We start from the raw sequence: 23,589 nt of genomic DNA, 5'->3' as shown, positions 1-23,589 counted from the left end.
CAGACTGTGACCTCTGGTTCTAGACACACCCATCATTGGTAACATCTTCCTGTCTAGTCCTGTTAGAATTTTATAAGTCTCTATGAGATCCCCCTCATTCTTTTGAACTCCAGCGAGAACAATCCCAACCTAGTCAATCTCTCCTCATATGACAGTCACGCCATCCCTGGAATCAGTCTGGTAAACCGTCGCTGCACTCCCTCGAGAGCAAGAACATCGTTCCTCAGAAAAGGAGACCAAAACTCTACACAATACTCCAGGTGTGGCCTCACGAAGGCCCTTATCAATTGCAGCAACACATCCCTGCTTCTCTACTTGAAACCTCTTGCAATGAAGGCCAACATACCATTAGCCTTCTTTATCGCCTGCTACACCTGCATGCTTACCTTCAGCGAATGGTGCACAAGGACATCCAGGTCCAGCTGCACACTCCCCTCTCCCAATTTACAACTATTCGGGCAGTAATCTGCCTTCCTGTTTTTGCTTCCAAAGTGAATAACCTCATACTTATCCAAATTATACTGCATCCAGCACTGATTTGCCCACCCGCCCAACCTGCCCAGAACTTGCTGTAGGATCCCTGCATCCTCATCACAATTCACCCTCCCATCTAATTTTCTATCATCTGCAATCTTTGAGATGTTACATTTTGTTCCCTCATCCAAATCATCAATATATATTGTGAATAGCTGGGGTCCCAGCACCGATCCCTGTGGTACCCCACTAGTTACCGCCTGCCAATTTGAAAAGGACCCATCAATCCCTACTCTTGGTTTCCTCTCTGCCAACCAGTTTTCTATCCACCTCAATACATTTCTCCCAATCCCATGTGTTTTAATGTTGCACAATAATTTCTTATGCGGGACTTTGTCAACTACTTCTGAAAGTCCAAATATACCACATCGACTGGCTCCCCCTTGTCAACTCTAATGGTTACCTCTTCAAAGAATTCCAACAGATTTGTCAAGCATGATTTTCCCTTCATAAATCCATGCTGACTCTGACTGATCCTGCCACTTCTTTCTCAATGTTCTGCTATAAAGTCCTTGATAACGGATTCAAGTACTTTCCCCATGACCAATGTTAGGCTTACTGGTCTATAATTCCCTGCTTTCTCTCTACCTCCCTTTTTGAATGTCAGAGTAGAGCTACCCTCCAATCTGCCAGGACAGTTCCAGAGTCTATAGAATCCCAGAAGATGACCACCAATGCATCCACTATTTCCAGAGCCACCTCCTTAAGCACTCTGGGATGCAGATTCTCAGGCCTGGGGGATTAATCACCCTTCAATCCCATCAATTTTCCCAGCACCATTTCTCTACTAATGGTGATCTCCCTCTGTTCTTCCCTCTCACTAAACCGTTCATTCTCCAACATTTTTGGGATCTGATTTGTGTCCTCATTTGTGAAGACAGAACCAAAGTATGTATTCAATTACTCAGCCATTTCTTTGTTCATTATTATGCATTCCCCTGTTTCTGTCTGTAGGGGGCCTACATTTCTCTTTACCAATCTCTTTCTCTTCACATTTCTATAGAAACTCTTAGTGTCAAGCTTTATGTTCCCTTCCAGCTTCATTTCCCCTTCTTAATCAATCCCTTCGTCCTTCTTTGCTGAATTCTAAACTGTTCTCAATTCTCAGACCTATTATTTTTCTTGGCCAATCTGTGTTCTTCTTCCTTGTATTGGATACTATTACTAATTTCCTTTGTAAGCCATGGATTGGCTCTCTTATCCCCTTTGCTTTTGTGCCAGACATGAATAAACAGTTGCTGTAGTTCCCCCTTGAATGTTTGCCATTGTCTATCCACTGTCATCCCTTTAAGTAATTCTCCCAAATCTATCAAGGCCAACATATGCCTCATATCCTCATAGTTCCCTTTATTAAGATTCAGCACCTTAGTCTCCGAATCTTCACTCTCCATCTTGATAAAAAATTCTATCATATTATGGTCGCTCATCCCTAAGGAATCTCGCACAGCCAGATTGGCAATGATTCCCTTCTCATTACATAGTACCCAGTCTAAGATGGCCTGCTCTCCTCCTCTACGGCATTGTGGCTAATTTGATTTGCCCAATCTATGTGAAGATGAAAATCACCCATGATCACCGATACTCCCTTGTTACGTGCGTCCCTAATTTCGTGTTTGATGCCATTCCCAACCTCACCACTGCTGCAGTTTGGGGGTCTATATATGAAACCCGCTAATGTTATTTGTCCCTTGGTATTTCTCAACTCTACCCATACAGGTTCAATTCTTTAAAGTAAATAACAATGTATATTTTAAAAAAGCATATTGAGGAATATCAACTAAATATGAGAATACTTTTTAGGCTCAAATTAAAAAGGAAATGTATAATTTTGTTAACAATTAATAATGTACATGATTTAAGGTTATCATCCAACTTAGCCTGTATATTCTAAGTAACTACATAGAAAATGCACACATTTGAATACTGAAATGCACAAAGCAAAGTGTCAAGAATGAAAATTTTCAATGTGGCCTTGACTCGAGATCCACCGGACAATAAATGCCTTTAACAGCAAACATAAAAGCTACAAGTACTACCATTGAATGACAACACAGAACTTCCTCAACATTATCAGAATGAAAATCCAGACTGATACAGTAAAAATCTGCAGGTAAGGTTTGAACCCGCAGAGTTCTTGGTTTAAAACAGTAGCCTTACAAATTTAACCAAACGGCCACAAATAACATTGTACACTACAATTTACCTACAAGAAGCATAATAGCTGAGTTCTTAGATTTGCCAGTTATCACCTTCACGTCACAGCACAAAGTGTTATGGGCCAGAGTTTAGAGAACCCCAAAGTGTCGCATGGAGTTCATCTGACCCACAACTTTTCATAGATTGTGGTATGGGGAGCACACGGCCCACTCTACAGGCGTGGTACAGCAGAAATGGAAAAGTATTTTTTAAAGCAAAACAATGTTTCTTCTATAAACTCAAATTAACCTTTTTAAAACATACAGTGAACATCTTAGCAACCATTAATTCAAATGCAACCCCCAAAGACTATAACACTAAGTAATCATTTAAGCTTTCCTATTACCATCCATACGACTTAAAAATAAAACCTTTAACAGAAGCACATCAGGTTAAAGTCACTACTGAAAACATTTATAATTCTGAATTCACCAAATGATCAAGAGATAGTCTTTTAATGGCAGAGAGAACAGCGGTACACTTGCTCCAGCTCCAACACGGAAAACGAAACTAAAACACACCCTGCAACAAACAGACTAAAACGAAACTAAAAAGCTGACAGACAGCCCAGCTCCACTCACTCTGACATCACTGCAGTAGTAAACACCTATTTCTTAAAGGTACTCTCACATGACACCTGCCCCAATGAAAAAAAAAACCATCAACATTAAGATGGTTTCATTTTTCACCTTTTCACTATCCTTTAACAAACGCACACAGTAAATATACTTTTTTGTTTCAAAATCCCAACACATGCAAACAGATATAATAATATAGTCCATTTTTTTCCCTCTTCCTCCAACTGGAATTCTTCCTGATTTGCAGCCTCTTTGAACAAGAAGGTTTCTGCACGATCCGTCCATTTTTCTATGCCTCGGCAATTTTCTTTAAAGTCAGATACTTTAGTTCAATCAGATCACGGAGTCCCTTGTAATTCTCCAACACAGGAGCATTGGTTATCACAGCTTTCACGCAGTCAAATGCCTGTTGACACTCCGCTGTCCACTGGAATTTGTTACACTTCTACAGCAAGGCCATCTGTGGAGCAATCACGCTACACAACTTTTGCACAAATGTTTGATCAAATCCACTCATGGCAAGAAATCGCATTATTTCCCTTTGTCTTGAGGGTATCAGAAACTCCTCAATAACTGTTTGTTTCACATCCCATGTGACCATTCAACACTGCCCAATTGGATGGCCAAGGAAAGTGACCTGGGCTTTTCCAAATTCACTTTTGGCCAGGTTTACCACCAAACCCGCCTCCTGAAGTCGATCGAATAATTCCATCAGATGTTTTAAATGTTCTGTCTATGGCTGAAAATTACCAGATCGTCAATGTATACCACACAATTGGGTAATCCAGAAACGACTTTGTTAGTTGACCGTTAAAATGCGGCTGGAGCGTTTTTCATGCCAAATGGTAGAATATAACTTTGAATTGGTATATACCATCTGGAGTCACAAAAGCTGAAATCTCCTTTGCCCTTTACCTGCCAGCAACCTTTAAGTAAATCCAATTTAAAAATAAAAGCTCAATGCAATCCTCCAAACGTGAGATAGGATAAGAGTCCATTCTTGTAACTGCATTAACCTTCCTATAGTCAACACACAACTGTTGGGTAACGTCTGGTTTTGGTATCATCACTATGGCTGAGCTCCATTGGCTGCAGCCCACTTCAATTATGCCATTTTTAAGCATACTCTCAATCTCTTTGTTAACCTGTGCAAATTTTGAAGGGTTAAGTCTATCTGGATGTTGTTTGTTTGGAACAGCGTTTCCGACATCTACATCATGTATAGCCAATTTACTACGTCCCAATTTCTCTCTACAAACTTGCCCACGTGATATCAATAACTCTTTCAGGTCAGTTTGTTTTTCCTCTGGAAGGTAACTCAACAATTTATCCCAATTTTTAAGAACATCCTCATTTTCCAATTTAATTTGAGGTATGTCAAATTCACAGTCATCTGGATTTGGTTTGTCACTGAATTAGAATCATTAAAACCTCCTCCTTTTTCTCTCCTTCCCCCTCAAAGTACCTTTTACGAATATTCACATGACACACTTGGTGAGTCTTTCTTCTATCTGGTGTTTTTACCACATAATTCACCTCACTTAATTTCCTTTCAATCTGATAAGGTCCACAAAACCTAGCTTTTAAAGGATCGCCTACTGCTGGTAGCAATGCTAAAACTTTATCTCCACTGGCAAAACTACGAACTTTGGATTTCTTGTCCGTTACCCGTTTCACCACATTTTGTACAAATTTCAAATGTTGTCTAGCCAATTCACCTGCTCTATTTAATCATTCCCTAAAATTTGACACGTAATCCAATAATGTAATTTCCGATTTCTCACTCACCAATTTTTCCTTAATCAATTTAAGTGACCCTCTTACCTCATGACCAAAACTTAGTTCAAAAGGACTAAATTTGGTTGACTCATTAGGTGCATCCCTAATTGCAAACAGTACGAATGGAATCCCTTTATCCCAATCCTCTGGATAATCTTGACAATAAGCCCTCATCATTGTCTTTCATGTCTGATGCCACCTTACTAACGTTCTCTGCGATTCTGGATGATGCGCAGTTGATTTAAATTGTTTATTCCTAAGCTATCTTTAACTTCTTTGAATAACCTTGAGGTAAAATTTGATCCTTGATCCAATTGTATTTCTGTGGGTAGTCCATATCCAGTAAAGAATTTAAGTAACTCCTCCACAATCTTTTTAGCTGTAATATTACGTACTGGAATGGCCTCTGGAAACCAGGTAGACACCTCCATTATAGTCAAAAGATATTGATTCCCACTCATTGTTTCAGGAAGCAGTCCTATGCAGTCAATTAGGACCCTTATAAAGGTTCCTCAAATGCTGGAATTGGTATTAAGGGTGCTGGTTTTATAACTGCTTGAGGTTTCCCTATCACTTGACATGTGTGACATGATTGACAAAATTTAACTGCATCTTTATGTTGTCCAGGCCAATAAAAATGTTTCTGGATTTTAGCTCGAGTTTTTCTTATTCCCAAATGCCCTCCCACTGGTACCTCATGTGCAACTCGCAACACCTCCTTTCTATACCCTACCGGCAATTGTACTTGATGAATTTCTGCCCACTTTTCATCCGCCTGCACATGGCAAGGTCTCCATTTTCTCATCAAGACATTATTTTTACGGTAATAACACTCTGGTATACACTCAGATTCCTCTTCCGTGTATGCTTTCTGATACATCCTTTCATTTCTATATATTTTTGTTGTAACTCCGCCAATTTTCCTGAACTAAAAATATCAGCCTCATCCTCCACCTGTTCTTGTTCTTTTTCAACCATCCAATCAAAAATCGTTTCTGATAATTGAACTTCCACTTCATCTTCACTCTTTGATTTCTCCTCTTGTTTTAATCTGTGACTTTGCGACCTTGTTACTACACAATCTGGAAAAATCTCAGGATATTTGTCCTTCAACACTTCAGTTTTCTGATTTTCCACTGGTTTATCACCACAATAGACATCACTCCCACCTGCGATCCAGCTACATCATTACCCAAGATAAATTGTATTCCTGGACAAGATAGTTTCTATATTACTCCTACTACCACTTCACCACTCTTCACTGGACTTTCCAACCTTACCTTATATAATGGAACACTACTCCTCTCACCCTGAATTCCACATATTACCACCTTTTCTGGCAACATTCTTCCCAAACTACATAACTCCTCATCTCTTACCATTAAAGATTGACTGGCTCCCGTATCTCTTAAAATTGTGACTTCTTTACCTGCTCCTCCTGATACACATGAGTAAACTTTACCCACACAAGTAAATTCTTGAATGAGATCTGGCACCTTATCAATCATCTCTTGATCAGGCTGTACAATCTTTTGCACCTCCTTCGTTTCACTTGGGCTTTCCTTTACCACTTTAACACACCCCACTGCCTTATCCTGTTTTACCACATCAGCCCTCCCAGTACTTTTCTTCAACCACCAACACTGTGACTTTACATGGCCTAGTTTATTGCAGTGAAAACATTTGAAACTTTTAATTTCTCTTCCACCCTCCTGGATTTCTTTTTTAGTCTGAGGTACACTCTCCTTATTATCTCCCATCAGATCACCTTTACCACTTGAGTATTTCTCATGTCCCCTGTTTCTATCCCTCACAGGCTGAAACTGATGCTGTAAACCAAGCTTTGATTTATGAACTAATTCATAATCACCTGCCATTTCTGCTGCTAATCTCGCAGTTTTAACCCTCTGCTCTTCCACATGAGTTCTCACTACATCGAGAATTGAATTTTTAAACTCCTCCAAAAGTATGATTTCTCTGAGAGCTTCATATGTTTTGTCTATTTTCAAAGCCCTTATCCACCTAGCAAAATTACTCTGTTTGAGCCTTTCAAACCCCATGTATGTCTGACCAAATTCTTTGCTTACATTTCTAAACCCTTGTCTGTAGGCTTCAGGCACTAGTTCATATGCACCTAAGATGGATTTTTTCACCTCCTCATACGTCTCAGATACCTCCAGTAGTGATGCAAACACTTCACTACCCTACCTATCAGCTTTGTTTGAATCAGTAATACCCACATGTCCTGTGGCCATTTCATTTGTTTAGCCAACTTTTCAAATGAAATGAAAAAGGCTTCCACCTCCTTCTCGTCAAACCTTGGCAATGTTTGGACATATTTAAATAGATCTCCACCAAGCGTTCGACTATGACGCTCTTTCTCACTATCCTCCAATTGTACGTTTCCCTTTACGTCTGCCAATTTTAACCGACTGTTATGTTTAATAGCCGTTTTCTGAAGTTCAAACTCTCTCTCTTTTTCCCTTTCCTCTCTATCTCTTTCCTTTTCCTTTCTATCTCTTTCTTTGTTTCTTTCTTCTCTCTCCTTTTCCCTGATCTGCAACTCCCTTTCTCTTTTTTTCTCTCTCATTGCATATTCAAGCTGCTTTAATTATTTTTCATGTTCAAGTTGCTTAATGTGCAACTGGATCTTTGCCATTTCTGATGAGTCAGACTGTATCTTAGGCAACTTTAAATGCTTAGCCACTGCCATAATTATCTTATCTTTTCACATTTTGTCAGGTAATGTTAAATGCAATGTTTTTGCCAAATCTAACAGTCTGCTTTTAGTCTATGTCCGTGAGGTACTGCGTGTGGCAGTCTCCACCCCCTAAAACTTCAGAGCCTCTGAAAGAGCCATTGTCCACAACACACTCCCCACGTAAACTAGAATACCACACCTGAAAAGCAACCACAATATGCTCAACACCTCACTGACTTTAAGTTCACTAAGTCAATCCAACAGATAAGGCTTTTATCCCGGTCCAGCCCCCAATTTGTTATGGGCCAGAGTTTAGAGAACCCCAAAGTCTAGCATGGAGTTCATCTGACCCGCAACCTTTAATAGACTGTGGTATGGGGAGCACACAGGCATGGTACAGCAGAAATGGAAAAGTATTTTTTAAAGCTAAACAATGTTTCTTCTATGAACTCAAGTTAACCTTTTTAAAACATACAGTGAACATCTTAGCAACCATTAGTTCAAATACAACCCCTAAAGACTACAACACAAAGTAATCCTTTGAGCTTTCCTTTTAACACCCATACAACTTAAAAACAAAACCTTTAACAGAAGCACATCAGGTTAAAGTCACTGCTGAAAACATTTATAATTCTGAATTCACCAAATGATCAAGAGATAGTCTTTTGATGACAGAGAGAACAGCAGTACACCTGCTTGGTCTGGCTTCAGCTCCAACACTGAAAATGAAACTAAAACGCACCCTGCAACAAACATCCTAAAACGAAAGTAAAAAGCTGACAGACAGCCCAGCTTCACCCACTCTCTGACATCACTGCAGTAGTAAACACCTATTTCTTAAAGGTACATTTCTTAAACACACATTTCTTAAAGGTACTCTCAAAGGTACTCTCTGTCTGTGCGGAGTCTGCACATCCTCCCCGTGTGTGCGTGGGTTTCCTCCGGGTGCTCCGGTTTCCTCCCACAGTCCAAAGATGTGCGGGTTAGGTGGATTGGCCATGATAAATTGCCCTTAGTGTCCAAAATTGCCCTTAGTGTTGGGTGGGGTTACCGAGTTATGGGGATAGGGTGGAGGTGTTGACCTTGGGTAGGGGGTAGGGTGCTCTTTCCAAGAGCCGGTGCAGACTCGATGGGCCGAATGGCCTCCTTCTGCGCTGTAAATCCTATGTAAAAAAAATGACAGAAGCATGCAGAAAACCTTAACATTCTCCAGTGAAAATTGAGATGCTGATTTTTAAATTAAAAAGTTTTATCCCTGTGGAATAGGCAGCACAATATATCAACACTTTGGTACCCTGATTCTGAATTCTGCCCAAACAGACTAGTTGAAAATGAATTCCCTTATTTGTGAAGGTTCCAGGTGAAACAAACACTTTGGCTGCCTCTTTATGGATGCAATACAGCTTAATGTGGTATTAAATAGTCCGTTAACGAGCACAATAACCAGCAACAATAATCCACAGCAGCACAATGTATCAAATAGTATGCATTCTCTTCTAAATTAGAGTTAAGGCACAAAGTGTCAAAAATTAAAATTTTCAATGTCGCATTGAATTATTCACTGCTTGGTGCCAACAGCTGAATTATTCGCTGCTTGGTGCCGACAACTTACACTACTGTTCAAAATGTATCTTTCTTCCTTCCATATTGATTCCCACCTTTGAAAAGGCAAGAAAGCAGCATCATTTTAGTCTTCTGCCAATTATGTCCTGGGCTAAAGGATGTGTACGACTAATGTGATTTACTTAATGATTTTTCCCCTACTCATCTTCATCAAGTACTCATTGTACTCATTGTACTAGACTTATGGTTGAAGTCTGTGTCGTACTTCTGAGGAGGGCAATAATTCAGATGACAAATGCTGTATTATTTCTAGTTGATAATGTTTTATAAATGCATGTACTTTCGTAAGCAAAGCTCCTTATAATTCCTATATTATCCTATTAAACTTTATTTTTAGATGAATACCAGTACAGCTACAACACCGGCATCTACCCATAAATGTGCACAATTTCCCAGGTATGTCCTGTACACAAGAAGCAGGATAAATCCAATCCAACAGTCGAACATCAATAAAGTCATGAAAGAGGTCACCAACAGTGCCATCAAGTGGCACACACTTAGCAATAAACTGTTCACTAATGCACGGTTTGGTTTCTTCCAGGGCCACTTAGCTCAAGACCGCATTGCAGCCTTAGTTCAACGACAAATAATGACAAAAGAGCTCAACTCCAGAGATAACATGAGGTGAAAGTGACTACCCTGGGCATCAAGCCGCATTTGACGGAGTATGGCATCTAGGAGCCCCAACAAAACTGGAGTCTATGGGAATCTCTCCACTGGTTGGAGTCATACCGAGCACAATGGAAGATGGTTATTGGAGATCAATCATCTCAGTTCCAAGATATCATTGCAGGAGTTGCTCAGGGTAAATGTCCAAGGCCCAACCATCCTCTGTTGCTTTATTTAGGACGTTCCTTCCATCACAAGATCAGAAGTGGGAATGTTTGTTGTTGGAGGCACAATGTTCAACACCACCTGCGACTCTTCAGACACCGAAGCAGGCATATCTAAATATAACGAGACCTGGACAATATCCAGGCTTGGGCTGACAGTTAACATTCATGCCACACAAGTTGCAGACACCTACCATCTCAAAAAAGAGGGAATCTAACCATTGCCTCTTGATATTCAATAGCATTACCGTTGCTGAGTCCCCCTATCACCTGGGAGCTCCACTGACCAGAAACTGAACTGGACCAGTAACATAAATAGTGTGGCTACAAGAGCAGGTCAGAAGCTGGGAATCCTGTGGCAATTAACTCGCCTCCTGACTCCCAAAGCCTGTATGCCATCTGTGAGGCACAAGTCAAGAATGTGATGGAATACTATCCATTTACTTTGACGAGTGCAGTTTCAACAACACTATAGAAGCTCGACACTATCCAGGACAATAAAAGCCACTTGACTGGCACCCCATCCACAAGCATTCACTCAACTCCACCATTGACGGCTCTTTTTTCCAACCCCCCTCCCATGTTAGAACATTGCAGTGTTACAGTCTCATTCTGTGGGCTCTTCATCGTTTCCGCTGTTGACGGTTTTCCAGCACTCTGCAATGAACATGTCCGCCTCCAGGGGGCCTGCAATAAAGTGTTCTTTGCCTTGGAATGGATACAGCATTCTAAATCTTACGCTGCTCTTGTACAGCGCTGTCTTTGCTTTGTTGAATTCGGCCCAGCGCTTGGTCAGGTCAGCCCCAATGGCCTGGTATTTCAGGATCTTATGTCCTTCCAAGATGCAGTTTTTGGACTGTCTGCCCAACGCAAGATTCTCTCCCGGTCTTGGTACCGGTGCATTTTCGCATTAATCGCCCTTGGCTGGTCCCCGGTTTTGGGTTTTGGTCTCATCGACCAGTGCGTCCTGTCTATTTCTGGTTGGTTGGGGAAGGTCTCCCTTCCCACCAGGTTGTCTAGCATTTGGGCCATTTGTGGGGTCCCTACCTTCGATCCCCTCCGGTAGGCCCACGATTCGCAAGTTCTGCCATCTCGACCGGTTCTCTTAGTCTTCGACCTTTCCTGTCAGGCTGTCTTGTGTCACGACCAGCCTCGCCACATCTTTTTCGAGGGAAACAATCTGGTCGCTCTGGTCTGTTGAGACCATTTCCAAGTCTGTGATCATCGCCTAGTGGGCCTCCAGTCGCTTTTTGGCTTTGTCCAGGACCAGTTGCATGTATGCCAGAGCTTCGGCAACCGCGCCCTTCACCGCCGCCTGAATGTCCGACTTTGTCTCCTCTCTGAGTTCCCTCAGTGCTCTTGAGAGGAACATCCTCCAGCCATCCTTTGGTGAGGGAGGGCTTCTTGTGCGACTGATCGGGCCCTCTCGCTCTGGCGGAGTTCGGGTTTTGCCATATGCCGGTCGGCTCGTCAGTTTGTTGCTGATCCAGGCTCTTCCAACTCCTGGTTTCTGTTCGAACCCTGGATTGGCTTTTGCCCAGCGTCCTTTTTTTCTTCTTTTTTTCCTCTGTTCTGCTAATGTCATGGGGTTGAATTGTTCAGTTTTTAGGCGTTTTTCAGGTGAAAAGTGACTATTTTGCAGGTTCGCAGGAGGAGAGTCACCTGATGTGTGACTTCTCAGCACAGCTTCATCACTGGAGGTTGTGACTTGAAAATATATTGTCATTTCATTACTGTCAGTGTGTCAAAATCCTGGCAAGGAAGTCATTCAAACAACTGTGTGAAATCAGATGGCCATGGTGCGTGCAGTATTGCAAGAAATTCATTGACCTCACACAAATGATCATGTCATCTGTGCATCTTCAAATGCCATATCCCACCAACTGGACAATCCATGTGCCGCACACATAATATTCAATGCATCACAATCCCACCAAATATCTGAGTCATGTCTAATGGCTCACATTCGTAACTTCAGCACATTCTCACATACTCAGCACTGCTACAAGCCTCACATCCACATCTTAGCTTGCATATGTGGCCAGGTATTCAACCATGACAGCCACATCACCCAAAGATGCTGCAACACACTTTTCTCTCTCTTGCAAGACAACAAGGAGCACAAATGCAGACTGCAAGATCCAACCTGCAGGAAACAAAAACAGCTGCAGGTCCTGCCCCCACTGGAGTTTGTCCTCACTACAATCCCCATTGCTGAGTCCATGACCTGTGGCGAGTCTGAAACAACTGAAGATGACAGTATCCAGATACCAATTGTCCTTCTCACATCCCACTCATTCCGTAATCTCTTCTGATTTACAAACTTCAGATGGTGCAAGCAGCTCTTGCCTCCTGCCCCATGGCTCCCATCATAATCCATCCAACTACCTTGATACTTTCAGATATCTAAGCAGTGAAATGTGTTAAAGGAGTTTTGGACGTGTAAGAACTGGAAGAGCAGGCATACAGTGCTCATTTGTTCACACACCCTCATTTGCTCTTAACCTCAGCCACCAGTTCAGATACTATCATCGCACGCACTAATGAGGATAGTTCATGAGTCGAATCTGTATCTTGCGAACGGTGGGCAGCAGTGGCTGAAGCCAGATCAGATCAGAGACCAGTGTAGCAAGGATGCCAGCATATTGGACTGTGAGGTTGCACAGTCGCTCTGATGCAAAGGAATCATACAAACACTTTAATGAGGCAGCCTAGAGAAGAACGCTAAAGCATATTTACAATGAAATGCTTGGAAAATTAGCAGATTTTCTAGAAGGTCTGCAGTCAATGTCAAAGATAATGTTCTTGAGGAGTTCAGCAGCAACTTGGCACAGGGCTTTGCACAAAGATTGCATCCCACCATTTCAAGCATGGAAGTGGTGGCCAATTACATTTGCACACTTGCAGACCTAACCATGATACAGCATCAAATGGTCAATGTCTCGGTTTTCAGTATTCAAAGCGGCGTTCTGGAGTGTCACAACAATCCAGCAATCTGGTTACTAGATTGCCTGAGTGTCGTCGTAATGGCTTGTGGAGCAATAATTTACTGTCTTCTCCCAGGATGAAAAAACACCTCCTCCCATCAATCCCACACCTCCACTACCCTTTCTGTTTTTTGTCAGGAAGGCATCCTAGACTGTTGCCAATAATGCTTGTCATCTGAAGCTGGGTCTTTTAGAGTCATGGTTGCTCAAGATTGTATTGCAACAAAACGTGCAGTCTCGCCTACTGAAAACCAGTGGTCTTCCATCAGTCATGTTGCAATCAATGGGGTAGTATTGCATACGAGCACTCAGACAAGCAAAGGAATATGGAAGACCAGCATGGGTGTGCGAGAAGTGGGGGGGGGGGGGGGGGGAGAGGATGTGTGAAAGATACGAGTAAATGAGTTTGTGAGAGCGAGATGGGTCAGTGTATGTTTGTGCGAGAGAGAGCGTGATGAGCGAGAAATAGAGAGCGTGTCAAGAGAGAGGTGTGTGAGTGAGAGACGTGTGTGTGTGTATGTGAAGGAGAGAGAGGTGCATGTGTGCCCAATATGAGAATAATATTTTAGGTATCACTCCTTCCATTAAAAATCATAAAAGGTAAGGCTTAAACATTTTTTTTTAATAAGATAATTTAATTAATACCAGATTATCCGCTTCGAGAGTGGGTACTACTTTCAGGGATTAATGTTAATAGGCCATGGGAGGGTGGCTTGGCCAGGGGTTAATGTTTAGCTGGCGAATGTATTTATGACTGTGTCTCTTCCTAATTCCTAATATGGGCACAAATAAAGATAGAAAACATTTGTTTATATTTGATTTCTGTGCTCGTACCTATTTTGTGGCAAAAAAGCGGCACTAACATTCTGAAAACGTTTGTGGATCCCCAGTGCTCTAGGGAGGTCACTAGGGGTTCCACGGCTCGAAAAGTTTGGGAAACCTTATGTGTGCTATATCATCTCTGCTCCTTCACACTGTCAAGTTGGAGTCCAAAAGGGAAAGGGGGATGCAAACTGCTGCACTCATGATTGGAAGCGGGGTTTGTGCAGAATCTTTGAAATCAGGGCCAAGTCCTTTAGAGCATCCATGGAAACCCTGTAAACATTTGTAACTTTAAACAACTCTGGAAATCACCAAGCTCTTGTAAAATCGCAGCAACAGCCAGTAAAAATTAATCATGAACCAACCTGAAAGTAACTGTGTTGGACTTGGGTTCTTCCTACCACTGAGCGCATCTTCAGCTGCAGGGAATGAAAAAGGGTTGGGGCATTGAGCTCAAAAATGGCAGCTCTGGTGTCATATCAGCAATATGGGATGACTGACGTCATGATCTGTCTATATTGCATTCTTTCGGTGAAACTCTGGAGATGCGCAAATACCCTCACCCAAAATGGCAGCTGGTGGCACCAGCAATCACTCAGCAGTATTCTGGAAGCAAACTGGAACCCGTAGCACCAATAAACGTTGCTGTGTGAAGCCATATTACATGGTCCACATTTGCCATAAATATTCGTCAATCTGATTGGTTAGAGATAAGCTGTCAATTGCCCTGTTTGCACAAATTGGCTTAGTAACAGCAAATAAAGGTGATGGCTGCCCTTGCAATTAGCAAGTTGTTTCAAGTGGTGCTCCACAGGGCTTGGTGTTGGCACCCTTACTCTTTGTGTTATATAGTAACAATTTGGACGTGCACGTGGGGAGCACAATTGGGAAATTTGCAGACGACACAAACATTGGCTGAGTGTGGAGGATAGTTATAATCTTCAAAATGATTTTTAAAAAGCATATGAATTGCTCTCCTTCATTGGGAGAGGTATAGAATATAAAAGTAAGGATATAATGTTGGAATTGTATAAACAACTGGCGAGGTAACAATTGGAGTACTGTATACCGTTCTGGTTACATTACAGGAAGGACATAATTGCTCTCGAGAGAGTGCAGAGGAGGTTTACATGAATGTTGGACATAATTGCTCTCGAGAGAGTGCAGAGGAGGTTTACATGAATGTTTCCAGGGCTAGAAAAGTGTAGTTATGAGGAGAGATCGGATAGGTTGGGGTTATTTTCCTTGGAACAAAGATGTTTAAGGGGTGACTTAATAAGGTGAACAAAATTCTGAGGGGAAGAGATAGAGTGGACAGAATAAAACTGCTTCTCTTGGTGGAGAATTCTAGACTCGAGGACATCAATTCAGAGGGCGGCATGGTGGCGCAGTGGTTAGCACTGCTGCCTGCAGCGCCGAGGACCCAGGTTCGATCCCGGCCCCAGGTCACTGTCTGTGTAGAGTTTGCACATCCTCCCCATGTCTGCGTGGGTTTCACCCCCCAATCCAAAGATGTGCATTAGGTGGATTGGCCACGCTAAATTGCCCCTTAATTGGAACAAACTAATTGGGTACTCTAAACTTATTTTTTAAATTGATTTCAAGATAAGTGGTAGAAAGTGTAAAGGGGACATGAGGAAGAACTTTTTTACACAAAGGGTAGTGGGAGTCTGGAATTCGCTGCCCGAGTTGGTGGTGGAGGCAGAAACCCTAAACTCTTTTATAAAGTACCTGGATCTGCACGTTAAGCACTGCAAGATACAAAGCTATTGACCGAGTGCAGGAAAGTGGGATTAGAAAGTGCAGGAAAGTGGCATTGTCAAGGTAGGCCAAATGGCCCCCTTCTGTGCTGTTACTTTTCTATCATTCTATTGTATGATTCTAAGTCCCAGCTTCCCTGCAGAGGGCACCACTTTTTCCGATGCATAATTACCATAAATTGACAGCCAAAAGCCCACAAAATGTCTGCAGGAATCAGTAAGTATAACGTGATTTACCAGTCGTGTCCGGGTGCAACTGGTAGATCCCACGAGAAGCCTCTTCCCCGAATACCGATGGTCGCTAGGCCTCGCGAGATCCAATTACATCTCATGAAACATCAAGTAACTCTGTCAATGCCAGATTGAACCAGCGCTGAGGATCTACCGGCATCGCCGAGGAGACTTCAGCTGGGCGCCGTTTAGCACTGGTGCTCACAAACGGGAGCAAGGCGGAACGACAGATGAGGGGGTCTCCGAGGCGATCGGAGGCCCCCGGGTGGTTGGTCTCTGGGCAGGTGCCACCCTGGCACTGCTGATGCTACCCAGGCACCTTAGCACTGCCAGACTGGCACCCTGGCAGTGCCAGGCTGGCAGAGGCACTGTCAGAGTGCCAGGCTGGTATTTTGCCTGCACCGAGGATCAGGCCCTGCCTGCATGAGGTGGGTGCAGGGGACTCGAGGAACCCCCAAAAGGTGAGCTGGGACGTTGGGGGAGTCTGCAGATCACATAGGGGGGTTGAGAGATCGGGGCAGCACTTTCCTGCACTGACGGGTGGAGCTCCTCAGTGCAGGAAATGCAACTGAGTGTGGCCTCGGTGGGGCGTTCCTCACTGAGACCCGAAAAAGAAGCAGATTGCTGTTAGACAGTGGTTCATTTCTGGCACTTGACTCTGCTTTTATTTCATGAGATCACATCCATTTTAAAAGTGTGCACCATTTTCTCACTGCAAACTGAAAAATCCGTGCATATGCATCCATACTAATCATAAAACATTTGTGGATAGAAAACAATCCTACATGCGGTAGCCAGGAAGAATGCCGATGCATAAAAGTAAAGGGCGATACTGACTTTGATAGCCGCCAGCAGCAATCTGTGGATAATACAAGATTTTTCAAGTCATCGCGAAGGTGATGACACTGTTCTTCCACTGCTTCCCTAGCTAAACTCAATCACTTTAGGTACCCTTTGACATTTCTAGTGACATACCAGCAGTATTAGTAAAACCAATCCCCTTTGGAGGCGAGAGGGTGGGAGGGGGGAGGTGGCAAAGAGGCACTGTGGATGAGGGCGGAAGCACTGGGAAACATTTTGAGAATAAAGGTAAAGTTAAGGTAAAGTCATCATAGTCCCAGATGACCATAGGCTGCTTTCCCTTTCAAAGGATAGAGCTGACTAGTGATAATTTAATCTGAAGATGTCCACTCAGACGCAAGGTTGAGAAGGCAGGCCTTCATGAATAACCTCAGCCGTATGGGAATTGAACCCACGCTGCTGGCCTTGTTGAGCTAAACCGGCCTCCATTATCTTTACCTGATTTTGAGAATAGGCAAGCCACAGAAGAAAACGTCTGTGGCAAACAACGTTTAAGTGAAACCGCAATAGTAAATGGATATATTGACACACCTTTATAAATGACATGAACCAAATAGCCCGGGACTGGACACAGGTCCACAAGTGGAATCTGACCAGCCTGGCGGAGGAAGTCAAAAAGGCTCCTGCTCTCCCTGGAAGCGAGGGTGCAGACGATCAAAATGAATATCCCACACAGGTTCCTATTCCTGTTCAGATCAATACCGATCTTCATCTGCAAAGCCTTTTTCCACAGCATAGACAATATGGTGCAGACCACTGGGCAGCAACGACAGAGAGAGTGAGGGGATGGATACGCCAAAACACCACGGTGGGTGAGGGTGGAGGAATCTTCCTGCAAGGGAACGAGGCTCCAGGCACTCACCATGGCAGCTCTCCCAACCCTTCCCGAAGAAACATATATCCTGCCCAGTGGTAGTAGCTACACTGAGGACATGGAAGCAGATGAGGCAACATTTCGGTTTGACCGAAATGTCCCCCAAGGCTCCCATCTGCGGAAACCATAAATTCCCACCAGCCATGCTCGACACCACTTTCAAAAAATGGAGACATGATGGGAGAAACGCTCACACGGAGGACTTTTACATGAGAGACAGACGAGCGACACTGAGCGAACTGACGAAGAACCTGGAACTAGCGAAAGGACAGAACTTAGACAACTTCAGGTAAAGCAGTAACACAGTAATCTTTATTGTCTCAAGTAAGCTAGCATTAACACTGCAATGAAGTCACTGTGAAAAGCCCCGAGTCGCCACAGAGGAAGAATTCAGAATATCCAATTCACCAAACAGCATATCTCTTGGGGTTTGTGGGAGGAAACCGGAGCACCCGGAGGAAACCCACACAAACACAGGGAGAACGTGCAGACTCCGCACAGACAGTGACCCAATCCGGGAATCGACCCTGGGACCCTGGTGCTGTGTTTCTCTGCAAGGAGATGGTAGGATACCACAGGACCTCACGAACCACATCATGAGAGGACCTGATAAACATGGACAGTAAGGAAGGGGGAAACTGCAGAAAAATCTAGGGACAGCTACTGGTCAGGGCGAGACTGCCACTGGACGAAGCCAGACAAAATGGAGGGACGAACTGGAACAGAAGAGGGCTGCGACTCTGGAGTGAAGCAATGAGGAGGGCCAATTCCACCTCCTCCTGCGCAAGGCTCAACCTCATGCAGTTTAAAGTGGTGCACAGAGCACACCTAACCAGAACCTGAATGAACAGGTTCTTCCCGGAGGTGGGGGATAAAAGCGAACGCTGCTAGGGAGGCCCGGCCAACCATTCCCACATGTTCTGGGCTTGCCCCAGACTTGTAGGGTTCTGGACAGCCTTCTTCGAGGCAATGTCCAAAGTTGTGGGGGTGAGGGTGGAGCCGTGCCCGAGTATGGCATTCTTCAGGGTTTCAGAACAGCTAAAACTACACATGGGGAAGAGGGCTGACGCCCTTGCACGCCGGAGAATTCTGCTCAACTGGCGATCAGCAGCACCACCCACAGCTGCAGACTGGCTGACAGACCTGCCTGAAATTCTCCATCTGGAGAAGATCAAGTACACCATCAGAGGGTCGGAAGAAGGCTCCCTGAAAGCATGGGGGCAGTTCATCGGCCTGTTCTTGTTATTTTACTCTTTTGGTAACATATCTCGTTGCTCTTTGCTTCTTCTCCAGAATGGTCTGATGGCGTGATTCTGAAGAAACTACAAGTCTTCAACTTAAAGCAAACTAATCTATTGAGTAACGATTGATTAATATTCAGTTTGCGTGGGGCGGATATGGCACAGTGGTTAGCACTGGAAATACGGTGCTGAGGACTCGGGTACAAATCCTGGTCCAGTGTCACTGTCCGTGTGTAGTTTGTACATTCTCCCCATGTCTGCATGTGTTTCACACCACAACCCAAAGATGTGCAGGTTAAGTGGATTGGCCATGCTAAATTGACCGTAAATTGGGGAAAGAAAATTGGTTACTCTAAAATTTAAAAAAATATCGAGTTTGCACACTCCACAGAACTGTAACTAGGAATCAAGTAATTTATATTAAAGTATTAACTAATTCAAACTACATGTGCTGAACTATGCTGTCATCTATCTATCTTACACTCTACAGTCTAGTCACTCCTGATTGGAAGAGAGAGACCAAGATCCTCGAGGTGTTCGTATTTATAGTGGGATTCAGCGGTGCCCTCTAGTGGTTACACTGAGATGCACTAATTAACCCTTTAGTTACCTACATATATAAATATCATTATATGCCCTTTTTAAAAAAAAATATTTCTTTCTTCTGTTTAACAAAAGGAAAAATGTATAACAATATTACAGCCAAAAACATGATATGCATATCTCTGTACATAGCAAAATGAATAACGATCACACAATTTACTGTAAAGTCTACAAGTTCAGTCTATTTGGCTTTTATCTTCGTCTTGTTGATCTTCTTCGTGGACGAGGATGTTTGCACAGTAGTTTACGTGTCATCACTACTTTGATTGTTGGTTGGCGTATCTTGAAAGATTGTTTCATGGAGTTGCAGGTCTGGAAACATTTTCTGTGTTTTAATTTTCTGAAGTGCTCTACGATTTCTACGTAGGATGTTTCCTTCAGCTACCATTACTATGTATGAGCATGGTGCTGCTTGTCTTATGTAGGTCCAGAAGATGGTGCCGGAGCGAGGCTACTCTCTGCAAGCTCTCCCCAACAGATCCACCTTTTACTTAACTTATACTCGTTCTAAACTTTTAAAATTTAATTCTAAGACTAACATTATTACTAATCTCTCTCTTATCTTTTCTTGCAGGCTTGAACATCCTCCGTGGCCCGTGGGGACCGTTTGACCTGACCTGACCTCCACAACCTGGAAGTGGATCGGGCCCAAACCGGAAGTGAAGCCTCGACCTCGATTTGGAGCTGAACCGGACCTCGGAACTCCCAACCCGGCCTAACAACCGGCACCAGCCCCCGGATCGGCCGACCCAGTCCCTGAAGCGCCCGACCCGACCCCCGACGGCGAGACTCAGCCCAACTCGACCCCAAGAGACCTGCCCAGTGACCCAACCCAGAGAGCCCCGCCCAGCAACCCAACCTACCTGGAGATGAAAGAAAGAAAAATCCACGCGGAGGCCCGACTGGGCCTACTTCAAGACCCAACCTCAGGAGCGCCTAGGGAGGGAACAGACCACAGGACTCAGCTCAGCCTGCCTCAGGTAGCCCCTGCCCACGGACCAGGACCCCCGAAATGGCGGTGACCCCATGCGAGAACCTGAACGCGGTGCAAGGTATTCACGAGCCTGCAAAACGCCAGAACCCATCCAGATCGCAAACATGCCCCCCCAGCAATCTCTCTACCTCACCCAGCACCCGGTACCCTGCCAGACGCGACAGCGGAAACGTAACCAGCGCCCTAGTCCCCACCAGCGCCCTGGACCCCGGCAGATGTAACCACCTACCTTCCACAAGTTCAGACTTCTCCCATCGGATCCCAGGATCATCCAGCCGCAGCCGCTGACCGAGGAAGCGAGGGAAACGCGGTGGTTTGCAGGTTAGACTGAAGCAACGTGGTTTCAAGACCCCCCTCCCCAGCAAATGTCCAAGCGATCGAAAACAAGCTGGATGAACTTAACGCCAGACTTACTTCTCAGAGGGAAGTAAGAGACTGCTGTGTGCTCTGTTTCACAGGGACATGGCTCATCCCCCCCTCACCAGACTGTGCCATACAACCTGAAGGCTTCTCAATTCACCGGGCGGACCGCACCACGTCATCACGCAAAGCAAAGGGTGGAGGGGTTTGCCTCCTCATCAACTCCTCCTGGTGCTTGGATGTGGCGACCCTGGCGACCTACTGCTCCCCAGAACTGGACTACCTGACCTTGAAGTGCCACCCATACTATCTTCCACGTGAGTTCACTTCAACCATTATCACAGCGGTCCACATCCCACCCCAGGCAGAACTGGATGAACTGTACACAGTTATAAATAAACTATGAAACAGAACATCCGGAGGCCTTGTTCATCGTGGCCGGAGACTTCAACAAGGCCAACCTCAAGAGTGTACTGCCAAAATTCAACCAGCACATCTCCTGTCCCACCAGGGGTGACAACACTCGACCACTGCTACTCAAAAATCCAGGGCACCTACCATTCCATCCCCCGACCCCACTTTGGGAAATCAGACCAGAAGACAGTGCTCCTTCTCCCGGCATACAAGCAGAAACTCAAGCAGGAGAATCCAGCTAAGAAGGTCGTGCAGTGCTTGTCCGAGGAAACAGAAGAGCTCTTACGTGACTGCTTAGAGACAGTGGACTGGTCAATAATTAGGAACTCAGCAACCAACTTAAATGAGTATGCCACCACCGTCACAGACTTCATCAGCAAATGTGTGGACGACTGCGTGCCAAAGAAAGCAGTCTGTACGTTCCCCAACCGGAAACCATGGCTCAATCGCGAGGCTGACGCCCTACTGAAGGACAAATCTGTGGCGTTCAAGTCAGACGACCCTGACCTATACAAAAAATCCAGGTACGATCTCTGCAAAGTCATCCGAGATGCCAAGAGAGAATATCAAACCAAGCTGGAGTCACAGACAGACTCTCGGCGATTGTGGCAAGGACTAAACAACATAACGGGTTTCAAAGCGAAGCCGAGCAGTATGTCCGGCAGCAGTGCACCCCTCTCCGCTGAACTCAATGCATTCTATGCTTGGTTCGAGCAGGTAACCAACAATCCGCTGTTGAGTGCCCCAGCAGCCCATAACGCAGCCATACCCACCGTCACAGCTTCCGAAGTCAGATCGGCCTTCCTGAAAGTGAACCCTCGGAAGGCGACGGGCCCAGACAGGATTCCTGGTGAGCCTGCATGTACCAGCTGGCAGAGGTGTTCGTGGACATCTTTAACCTGTCCCTACTCCACTCCGAGGTCCCCACCTGCTTCAAGAAGACCACCATCATACCGGTGCCAAAGAAGAAACAGGCAACGTGCCTCTATGACTACCGTCCGGTGGCCCTGACTTCAGTTGTAATGAAGTGCATTAAGAGGCTGATAATGAAGCGCATCACCTCCATACTCCCGGAACGCCTTGATCCACTGCAATTCGCATACCGTCGCAACTGGTCCACAGCAAATGCCATTTCCCTGGCCCTACACTCATCCCAAGAGCATCTCAACAACAAGGACTCCGACATCAGACTCCTATTTATTGACTACAGCTCCACCTTCAACACCATAATCGCAGCCAAGCTCATATCAAAGCTCCAAAACCTAGGACTTGGCTCCCCACTCTGCAACTGGATCCTCTATTTTCTGACCAACAGACCACAATCATTAAGAATGAACAACAACACCTCCTCCACAATACTCATCAATACCGGAGCCCCGCAAGGCTGCGTACTTAGCCCCCTACTCTACTCCCTGTACACATAAGACTGCGTGGCAAAATTTGGTTCCAACTCCATCTACAATTTGCTGACGATACGACCATAGTGGGCCGGATCTCGAATAACGACAAGTCAGAATACAGCAGGGAGATTGAGATCCTAGTGGAGTGGTGCAGCGACAACAATCTCTCCCTCAATGCCAGCAAAACTAAAGATCTGGTCACTGACTTCAGCAAGCAAAGTACTATACACACCCCTGTCAGCATCAACGGAGCCGAGGTGGAGATGGTTAGTAGTTTCAAATTCCTAGGGGTGCACATCTCCAAAAATCTGTCCTGATCCACCCACGTCAACTCTACCACCAAGAAAGCACAACAGCGCCTATACATCCTCAGGAAACTAAAGAAATTTGACATGTCCACATTAACCCTTACCAACTTTTACAGATGCACCATAGAAAGCATCCTATCGGGCTGCATCACAGTCTGGTATCGCAACTGCTCGGCCCAGGACCGCAAGAAACTTCAGAGAGTTGTGAACACCACCCAGTCCATCACATGAACCTGCCTTCCATCCATTGACTCCATCTACAGCTCCCGCTGCCTGGAGAAAGCGGGCAGCATAATCAAAGACTCCTCCCACCCAGCTTACTCACTCTTCCAACTTCTTTCATCGGGCAGAAGATACAGAAGTCTGAGAACACGCACAAACAGATTCAAAAACAGCTTCTTCCCCACTATTACCAGACTCCTAAATGACCCTCTTATGGACTGACCTCATTAACATTACACCCTGTATGCTTCATCTGATGCCGGTGCTT

General features: G+C 44.6%; 1 protein-coding gene across 5 annotated transcripts in view; it reads right to left on the bottom strand.

Annotated features, from left to right (window-relative positions):
* Positions 1-23,589, bottom strand: part of mipol1 (mirror-image polydactyly 1) — a 569,773-nt gene that overhangs the window by 356,726 nt on the left and 189,458 nt on the right. The window lies entirely within an intron of this gene.

Source organism: Scyliorhinus canicula, chromosome 2 (assembly GCF_902713615.1).
Source record: "Scyliorhinus canicula chromosome 2, sScyCan1.1, whole genome shotgun sequence".
In the NCBI taxonomy this organism is placed as follows: domain Eukaryota; kingdom Metazoa; phylum Chordata; class Chondrichthyes; order Carcharhiniformes; family Scyliorhinidae; genus Scyliorhinus; species Scyliorhinus canicula.
The sequence above is the reverse complement of the archived record's forward strand: the minus strand, read 5'-3'. Positions and strand labels throughout refer to the sequence as shown.